Genomic DNA, 10,532 nt, shown 5'->3' with positions numbered 1-10,532 from the left:
ATGTCAAGTCACATTTAATGCATAGAATGTTTGAGTTGGGAGGGCCTTTCTTAAGAGGCAAGGTTTGGAAATACCAGGATTTCATTACTAAAAAATAAAATTCATATTCAATACGACATTTCATATTTAATGACTTGTAACTTTTATTAAACTTGCTTCTCAAACCTCCCAAGACACTGGGAATTCCCACCTCTATAGAGAGATCATGAAAACTCAAGACAAAATTAGTCATTCAGCCTTATGAGCTCCTAAAATACTTTGCACATTCCAATCATGATAGCCCTTTTCTCAGTTCTATGTCGGTATGTTTATGGATCTATCTTCCCCACTAGACTTCAAGCTCCTTCAAAAGAACTTGCTTATATGGCATTTTCCCCAACAATGCCTGGCACATAATGGGCACTCGAAAGAAGCTAGACAGACTTAGGTTTGGAATCTCAGTTCTTTTATTGGCATACTAGATATCCTTGGACAAATTATTTTAACCTTTGTGAAAGCTCTCAGGACGTGCTTGGTGCAGAATATATGCTCTTCTCCAGGAATGAATGAAGCTGAGAAAAAAATTGATGATTTCCCCAAACTGTTAAGGATAGGTGTGACAAGAATTCATGAGTTTTGGACTCTTGGCCCAAGAGTCTTAAGTGCTAATCTTTCTTCAGTCAAAAGGAAGCCATTTCTGGAATTCATCTCCCAAATCCAAATTTTCCATGTTTGAGAGGAGAGCTGTAACCCATAGCAACTCCTAGCCATGGTGGAAAGAACACTATACAGAGTGAGCCATGTGGCTGGGCTCTAGGCACAGCTGATTAAATATTTGAGCAATGCATTTTATAATGTGACTTCACTAAGTGCCTACCTATTGCACATAACCCATTGGCAATTAAAGGGCACAGCAATTGCCTCAGATTGCAAAGGCACATCCTTCACTGCTTAAAATAGAAAAATCACTAACACCCTCCTGAAGGACGCAAATAGAGATGTTGGGACATATGCCATTCTTAATGACTCAACCAGAGACAAGTCCATGTCAGTGAGACTCCTCTGAGGTTGCCCAAATGTTACATGACAAGCAGTTGTAAACCATGATTTAGAACTTGTGTTCTTGTGGTAAAACCCAATGAGTGTAGCTAAGGTTGGGGTTTATATTCAGGTTAAGCTCCTGGAGAGCAATCACTTCCTTTTGAGTTGTCCATGGCTGCCTGACTTCCTTTGATGTCAGTGAATTAGGCAGACTTCCTTCTAAACACAGCTAAAAAAATGAATCTAATGAGTTAGAATTTTCCACTCATGTGGGGCATATTGGGTCATGACCAGAATTTTTTTTTTTTAAAATAAATGAAATGGAATGTCTTAGAATAGAAAACATCAGCATCCATCACATGTAGTAAGAGTAAGGGATGCTTCACGCAACATTTGTTTTAGTTTCATACAGGAAATGTATTATGATATAAATGTATTACTTATTGTGGTTCGTGATAAGAAAAAGAATGGAAAGCAGCTGGGTTTGAGGACTCTTCTGTTTTTTTCTTTCTATTTTTTTAGGACTCTTCTGTTTTTAATGTGGTTTTACCAAATGTTTGTCTCTATCCATTGCCACAAGTATTTCAGTGAAAATTAAATACTGTCACAGCTCGTTTTGGTAATAATACCTACTACATCCATGACAGTGTGGGAGGTGCTTCATATAACTTATTTTCAAGGTAAGCATTAATATCCCTATTTTAGCATTGAGGAATCTAAGGTTTAAAACTGTTAATTGGTATGTCCAGCATCACACCACTTGCAAATATCTTACTCTAGGCCCCGCCTTCTTTTCCTTATGTACAGCATTTTAATGAAAGAATAATTTACGGTGCTCTTAAAATCTGTTGATTTGGCTTTGGAAGAGATTTGAATCCTTTGAACTCGGTTGTTTGGGAATTTGCCCTGCACACACAAAGATGGGCTCTTTGGGGGGAATGCTGGGAAAGATAGAGGCAAAAGAATGAATGTACAGCTGCCCACGCTTCCTAGAAACTGACTCAAATGATCTAAGGAAGATAAAAATGGGAGACATTTTGCATCAGCTGTGAAACCAGAGAAGGTGTCCTCTATATTGCAGGCTTGGGGGAATTTCTGTCACATACAATCACCCAGGGTCAATTCACAGCTCTGTTTTCTGAGAAAGTAGAACTATGTCATGGAAAATCCCGGCAGTATCTTCCTCCCCGGCTCATACATTCTTTAATTTAGAGGGTTGATAAACTGTCATCTCTGTCTCTAATCTCTCTTCCTCCTCCTCCTCCCAGAACTCCTTCTGCCAACACTTGTCAACACATGCAAAGAGATACCAGGGTAGATTTGCCTATCCTGGCCTCCTTGCTCTTAGAACACTTCCTTGTTCTCTTCTTCTTAGCTCTGTATCACTGGGAAGGAAGAGGGTCACAGGGAGCAGACAGGGGAGCTCGAAGGGAGCTGACCCCTGCATGTTGTGTTTCTCGGGCTCCGACATCGGCTGGCTGCTACCTCTGGGAGGCGTTGGTGGAAGATTGGTGGGTAGAAGGGAGAAGCTGGAGTATTTCTTTGCCTCTAACTCAGGGGGCATCTCCAGCAGCACCTGTATCTCCTCTGTGGCTCCAGCTCCTGTTGGACAGGCACACCATAGTTCCAGTTTCTCCTGTTTGTCCCTGGTCTAGAGGTCATGGTGGTTGCCTGCTGTTGCTAATCTCTGAGTCGGCTCATTACACTCTATTGGCTCCTTGCTTTTCCAACACCTGTGTAACTTGTCCTCCACATTAAAGTCCCTTGGTTTTAAATACTCAGTGTGGTTTATATATTCCGGGTTGGACCCTGACTGATACAGTGGAGTGGGGCACTGGCCCAGAGCCATTCTCTGAATGCCAGTTAGGTTCAGCTGGAACACCTTGCTACACGTTTACCTGAAGATGAATAACTATGGCAGAGTGAGTGGGTAAACAATCAATAAAGTGTCTGAGAAACCACCGACATGCAGGTGCGATGGAGAATGCAGGCTCTGGATCTCGGGTGATCTATTTCTACAAGCAGCATCATGACAGCTCTCCAGGTCCCACTCTGTGCGGTGAACTTGCATCACTGCCAGGGCTAGCTGGACCCAACTATCAATGGGGAAGGAAGGAAGCACTCCAGCACCACCTCTGCTGACCCATACCTAACAATTGCTGCCCAATGACTGTAGGCCAAATAAAAGGTCTTGCCTGGTTGTAACTCTCAGAAGGATAAGGACCTGGGATACCCAGGGGTCCAGCCACAGTGTATTCTTCACCCGTCTTGGTGGTTTGTTTGTTTCTTTTGATTTTATAACAAATGAAATATATCCTGAAATAATACTCATAGATAATAAAACCTGCCTACATGTATCTTTTTAAAAACACAATATAATACCACACCTATAATATAACAGAGAAATAAAATAAAGGTAATGATAAAATTTATTTCAACAGGTAAATGGCAAGGTCTGATTTCACTAGAAGAGATAATGAATTGGTCAGATTGTTGCACCTGTGCATAATAAATGAGTGGGGATTTAAGAGAAAGAAGCAGATAAGATACCACTCAATATACAAGATGTAAAGGAGAGTGAAAGAGCAGTGGCACCTGTGGAGGACACTGAAGTAGGAACTAGTGTTAGAATCCACAATAGCAGACCAGAGTTATTTATCTGTGATAAGAGAAAGTGGGAAGTAATCTTAATTGAAGTAGGGATAACATAACATGCCAAGATAAACTACATACTGACATAGGGGAGAAAATGAGGAAGTCTGACATATTCTCACTAACGACCTGGGACGTATTTGTAAGTGTAGTATCAATTATTGCCTTTTGATGAGATGGACTGAGGAGTGACGGAGTTTCATGGAAAACACACTTCCTATCTTGAAATCCTGAAACGTGTTTTTTTTTTTTTTATTCCATCCTCTACTACACTGAAGACTTTAGGGACCATATACTACAATAGGTGATGGAGAATAAAGGACAGACCGGAAAAGAGCATCCAGGAGTGGACACTGAGGGTCATTATTGGAGTAACATGGAAAAAAACAGGCAAGCCTAAAATAAATGTATAATTTCAATACTAGATTTCTTATCATTGTTCTAAAAAATTATAAACAAGTGACGGTAAAATTGTAAGTATTAAAAAAATCTTTCATTAATGAAATGCCATGAGATTCTTGCATTTAATGTATACTCATATTTTAATAATATTAGGATCTAAATCTGCTAAAGAATCTGCTAAATCTGCTACAGGTAGTCTCAGATTTCTTTTGTTACATTTTTTCATGGGACAGCTATCAGTACAGATGAACACAGGTGTGTGCAGTACAAAGCAAGCATGTGGCACGATTCTCCACAATGATGAACAACTTTTGGTATATTTCCAAACTAAACAAAGTGCAAACTTCCCCTGATTTGCATAGTAGTTGTATTCTTGGGAAATCAGTGTCTATGTTAAAACAAAGCAAAAACTACTTCATGTTATATGTAAAACAGAGGTAGGTTTGAGGCTACCATAATTATAAAAAGGTTTTTCCGCTGTGTGAATACTTGCTGGAACATTCAAAAGTCATGCCAGACTTGGGAAGATTCTTCGTCATATGGGACTGTCCTGTCCATTGCAGGTGACTTAGCATCCCCAGTCTACCCCCTAAATGTGGACAGAGTTCCTACAATCGTTGTGCTGACTGAACACTCCTCTTCAAATCACCAAAATGCCCCCTGAGTTATGACATCGCCCCATTGAGAACCACTGCTTTAAGCCATGAAATAATCTAATCTACCTGTTCCCCAGCTGTGTCATACAGAGCCCGTCTTCCCACTCCTCTCTCACGCCAGAGGCGACCCCAGGGACCGAGCTGACAGCCGTTGCCCAGCACCTGGCTGATGTGGCTTTCCTAGGACGTGACCCAGCTGCTGTGGTTCTGCACATCATTAACGGCCCACTCTCTCATCTACCCCTTCCTTTTAGGGCAAGTGGTACAGAGTCCACTGACTGGGATGTGAGCTAGGGAGAGTGAGGAGCATAGGTTTGTATCATGTACCCTACTGACATGATGCAATATATTGACTCCTAAGCTTTTCACCACAAAGGTAACAACTGCTTGTTCAGCAGGATTCCTCTTGCTGCCCCTCCCCCCGTCCAGTGATCTAAGCTTTCAAGATCTCTTTAAGTTCGAATGCGCATCCATCAATTCCTTTATCCAGGTGCTGCCCAGGCTGCTGCTAGCCCATACGGTGGTGATGATGGCCACTTCCTGTAAATTACTAAAAGGCACACCCTAGACACTTCTATAGGAAAATGCCATAATACATTGATTTTGTCATAATAAATCCACAGATCTGTATTGTCTACAATACAGATACAATATGTTGTATAGATACAATACAATATGAATGTTCCCCTCCCCACCCGCAGTACACAATCTGCCCAACCCTAGAGGCGGCCCGGTCTGTGTGATTCAGGCCACTGCTACCTCCTGATCACTGCTAACTCTAATCATTCTGACTATGAATTAAATCAACAAGCACCTATTAATCACCTACTGTGTGTAAGGCTCTGTGCTCAGCACTGAGAGGGAAATATAAACGGGTTCAAGACATGGCCCCTTGAGAAACTCATAATTCAGTTTGTGAAAAGAAACAGTGCTGTATACTTCCCTGGCTACTGCTTTTGGATCAGCAACTTGATGTTAGATAATTTGCTTAACTTTATTACAGATGGTTTTACAATAGAGATTCAACTAGTCTCCTACTAATGTCATAGCAATTGTATGAGATATGAGGATTTGGAGAAAGATGCAGGCAACTTAGACATTTAAAAAATAGAGGCTTATGTGATTTCCTTCTACATAAACATAACTGCTTTGGAATCTTAGTCTTGCTGGGAAAGTGTAAACTTTTGCATTTTAAGAGACTCAATTTTATCTTGAGACCAGTTGGAAGATGTATCACTTTTTAGAGTGTCTACTGAGCATTTTCTTCTAGTGATTTCCTGGTGAGCTTCTTTTATTTTTCAGCTGATAATGCACATAGGATATGCCCTTCTCAGGGAAAACTACAAACTAAGAACAAATTTATGGCTTTAATTAGTCCTTTGACATAAATGCAACAATCATATTTTCCTTTAGGAGCTCTTTAACACTGCTTTCATGATTAAAGGGCACTAATAAAGCTGTCCCCATCCTAGAAAGATGAGCAAACCTGTAAAAGTCCTTAGGAAGATTGGTATGGGATCCTTCACTGTACTAGTCAAGGTTCTTGGTGGCAAGCAATTGAAATCAACTCTAGTCCTTTAAGCAGAAGAGGAATTTATTGACAAGATATTGGTTTCTCATTGGCTCTCTAGGAAGGCTGGAGAACCAGGCTTGGAAAATGCGGGAAACGAAGAGAATCCGTGTGGTCAGAACAACAGCCACAGGAACATTCACCCCTCAATCGGTCCATGAAGATGCTGACGCAGCCACCATAAGCCCTGATACTGGCACTGCTGCTGCTGCCCACACTGCCGTGGAGAGCTGGTGCTGCAGTCACCCTGGGCCTGCTTCACTGAGTCATGTCTGGGGATGTCTGATTGGCCACGCCCAAGTCATGGGCTCCTGCCCTGGTTGCAAGGGAGGCTGGGAAAATAAGTCTGACCTTTTCAGCTTCTGTGGTGACAGCTAGGCTCTGCATCCTTCCAAACCTCAAGCTCAAGGGAATTCTGAAACAGAAGATGACAGTTTATGAAATGGTAGGCCCGTTAAAGACAGGCAAACATTCGTTTCTCTCATGGAATGACTAAGGAGAGTAATTAGAACATGGATGTGTTTTATCTTACTCAACTGATAGCCTTCATCACTTTTTAAATCTTCATCCTTTCTTTTCTAAAAAAATGAAAAAAAATCCACATAGCGTTTTGGCTATGTTTCCCCAAAAACTTGTGTTTGAGAATATATGTCTTTTTCCTTGCTTAAGACAGTACCTGAGGCACAAGTTTTCTTACTGGCATCCTATGTCTTTCATTGTTTCATTCCCCTGATCAAGAACTGACTCCCTATTGACCACGGACAGGGAGTCCCAGCCTCTCTCATCTCTTTGCAATGAGCATTCAGTCCTAGTAGGCTACCCTGCCCCGAAATGAATTGAAACTTGTCAAGCAATCTGTCAGTGACTCTTGCCCCATCAAACTAGTTTTCAGATGCTGAAGAGCTCACTCCTTCATGGCATGGAGCTCTCCGGTAGCTTTCCTCTGCATATACCCAACAAAAAGCAGACCACAGAAGGGACCCTAAGTTAATTAGCCAATGTGTGGACTTCAGCCTGTGGGCCAAGAAAGGCCAATGTAATCTAAATGTTTCAATTGTATAAATCAAAGCCATTAAATGGGCTATTACATTTTAAAATGAGTATGGAATTAATTATATTAGTCCTAAAGCAAAATAGTGCTTGAATAGATATCAACTTTCACCAGATTTTCTTTCACTTCTGGCCATGGCATTATGGCCCTGTTGCACACATCTCGATTTGCCTTTGTTCTTTCATGACAATAGAGGAGGAAGATACCATAACTGTCAAAGCACATTTATGCTCTATTCTAATGGCCTACAGGTAATAAATCATCCAGTCAGTTGCATGGGACCTAAGCCTTCCCTTCCTAATTCCCAAATGGCCAAGTAGTTGTAAGACTAAATTACATAGCACTAATTAAAAAGTTAATATGGACATGGATCACTGTATTACTTTATATAATTCATATTTCCTCTACTTCTGCCAAAGGCTGCCCCTCTTTTATTAGTTACTCCTCAGGTTATTGGAATAGAGTATAGCCCGCTTGGGTTATTATAATGCTCAAAGCGATTATACATCAGTTTCATCACTAAGTCCAGAGCTTCTGTCAAAGAGCTTTGATCCTTGTTAGCCTTTTAGGCAGAAGCCTCGGAAGCTTTTGTCACAATCAGCAAAGATAAAGAGTGGTCATAGTGACTGATAGTCCTTGGGTACCTGGCCTCTTTTCAGTCAAGAGAATGCAGAGGTCTTTGTTAGAATCATATATTATAAGTGTACAGGCCAAATGGAAATTTATTTTTCAATCATCTCCCCCAACAGAAAATTTCCCTTCTATGACACTTACCAGATTCAATATTTTTAACCTTTTTTTTTGGTGAGAAAGATTGACCCTGTGCCAGTATCTGCTGCCAATCCTCCTCTTTTTGCTGAGAAAGATTGGCCCTGAGCTAACATCTATGCCAGTCTTCCTCTGTTTTGTATGTGGGACGCCACCACAGCGTGGCTTGATGAGTAGTGCGTAGGTCCACGCCTGAGTTCCAAACCTGCGAACCCCGGGCCGCTGAAGTGGAGTGCGTGAACTTAACCACTACACAACCAGGTCGGCCCCTTAAAGCCCTTTTTATTGTAAAATATAACATCACAGAGAAACCAGCAAGAGAACAAAAAGGTACAGTTCAAGGATTAATCACAAGGCAAATACTTATGACACCTAGGTCAAGAAACAGAACCTGTTTACACGTAAACCTGCACACGAATATTTGTAGAAACGTTTCCATAATTGCGAAAAACTGGAAACAGCACCAGTGTCCCTCAGTGAGTGAATGAACAAACTGTGGTATGTCCATACAATAGGATACTATTCAGCAGTAAAACAGAACTAACTATTGATACATGCAACAACTTGGGTGACTCTCAAAGGCATTATGGAAAGTGAAAGAAGCCAGTCTCTAAAGCTTATTTACCATGTGATTCCTTTTATGTGATGTTCTTGAAAAGACAAAACTATAGTGATGGAGAACAGATCAGCGATTGCCAGGGGTAAAGGGGTAGGGGAGAGTATGACCATAAAAGACTAGCACAAGGTAGTTTTTTTTCGTAATAGAACCCCAAAATCCTGGTTGTGGTGATCGTTACACAAATCCATACATGTGTTAAAATTCATAGAACTGTACACCAGAAGAAAAGTCAATTTTACTGTCAGATAATTTAAAAAATTAAGTTAAAAGAAAAGAAACGGAACATGGCCAGCACCCCAGAAGTCCTCCTGGTTCCCCCCTCCCTGAAGAGGTAATCATTGATGCATTGATATTTTGAATAGTTGATATCACCTGCTTTGGCTTATCAATATTCTTAAATCCAGGCTGATTGCTGTCAGGTGTCCAGCAGGGTTTTAAGTCAAGGGAGTACTCAGAAAGTCATAAGAGTTCAGGGCTGGAATAGTGCTGACTTGTTTGCATTTCCTACTCCAAATGACTTTGTTTAAATTGGTGAAAATAACATAGTAGAAGCTCAAGAAATATCTATTGAATCAATAAATAAAATTTTGACAAGAGGTACAAAAGATATTTTCAAATCACCTGCAAATCATCATCAACTCCATTACCGATTTACCCAAGATCATCAAAAAGAGAAAATAAAATTATCTGTAAATTTGCTATGATAGCATTACATACCATGAAATAAGGGCAAGACTTCGTGAAGCATAGTCTTTACAAATTTTATTTTTGACAACTTACGTCACTGTATCTACAGCAGAATGTTTTTTCTCTTCCAAAATAAAAACTATTTAAGGAACTCTGTAGGACGAGAAAATTTAACAAGTTACCACAACTTAGAACGTTAAAACGTAGGAAGCTGAAAAAATTAATTAATATTTTAAAATTTGGTTTATATTGACAGAATATCTACTTTTTTTGTTGCTGTTGGTTTTAAGCTCGCAAGCTGATATACATAGTAATTTTTCTTTAGTCACAAAGAATGTCATTTGGTTATTAATAAAGTTATGTACCCATGTGTGGCAAAGTAAGCTTGTTTTCATGTACTAAGAGTGGGCGTTGGAGCAGTAACATCTGTTGTTTTTGTTTTGTATATCTGTGCCCTCTCTGCTGGGACAGCACCCCCTTCCTTGGAGGAATTGCCCTTCCACTGCTCCACCAGGTTCCTGGTACCACTGCCAACAATGGTGCCCATGGCCAGGGTGATTGGCTCAGGGACACGTGACTAAGCTGGGCCAGTCAGAGGCTTCTCTAGGGCTTGTGTTGCTCTTCTTTCCTCTGGGGTCATTAGGCTAGTTTGATAAATGCTGGAAATGTTGGCAGCTGTGGCCTCCATCCACTGTTCCCTCCGCTCAATGGAAGAAGCCTGATCACAGTAGGAGAGGGGGAGATGGAGAGGGAGACAGGGAGAACCATAGACTGTAGTTGCTGTGGCCAAGCATTTTTGATGATCCAGGCTCCTGTCCTGCTTGACAATACCCTTGTGCACCCTCCTTGGCAATGTAAGGCACCAGTTATCCATACCCTGTACCCAATGATAACAATGACAGTGAATACTCACTGAGCTTGTATGATGTATTAAGCTATGCTAAGCCCTTTACCCCCAGTCGTATTTTCTTCTCATAACCACTCTAGAATTTTTATATGCTCAATTACTTCCCCCAGTTTTATAGTTGAGGAAACAGACACAGAGAGGTTAAGAAATGTGTCCAAGGTCACACAGCTAGTAAGAGGTGGAGCTGGGATTCAAGGAGA

The sequence above is a fragment of the Ceratotherium simum genome, chromosome 3 (genome assembly GCF_057802395.1).
Source record: "Ceratotherium simum simum isolate JZ-2026a chromosome 3, ASM5780239v1, whole genome shotgun sequence".
Taxonomy (NCBI): Eukaryota; Metazoa; Chordata; class Mammalia; order Perissodactyla; family Rhinocerotidae; genus Ceratotherium; species Ceratotherium simum.
The sequence above is the reverse complement of the archived record's forward strand: the minus strand, read 5'-3'. Positions refer to the sequence as shown.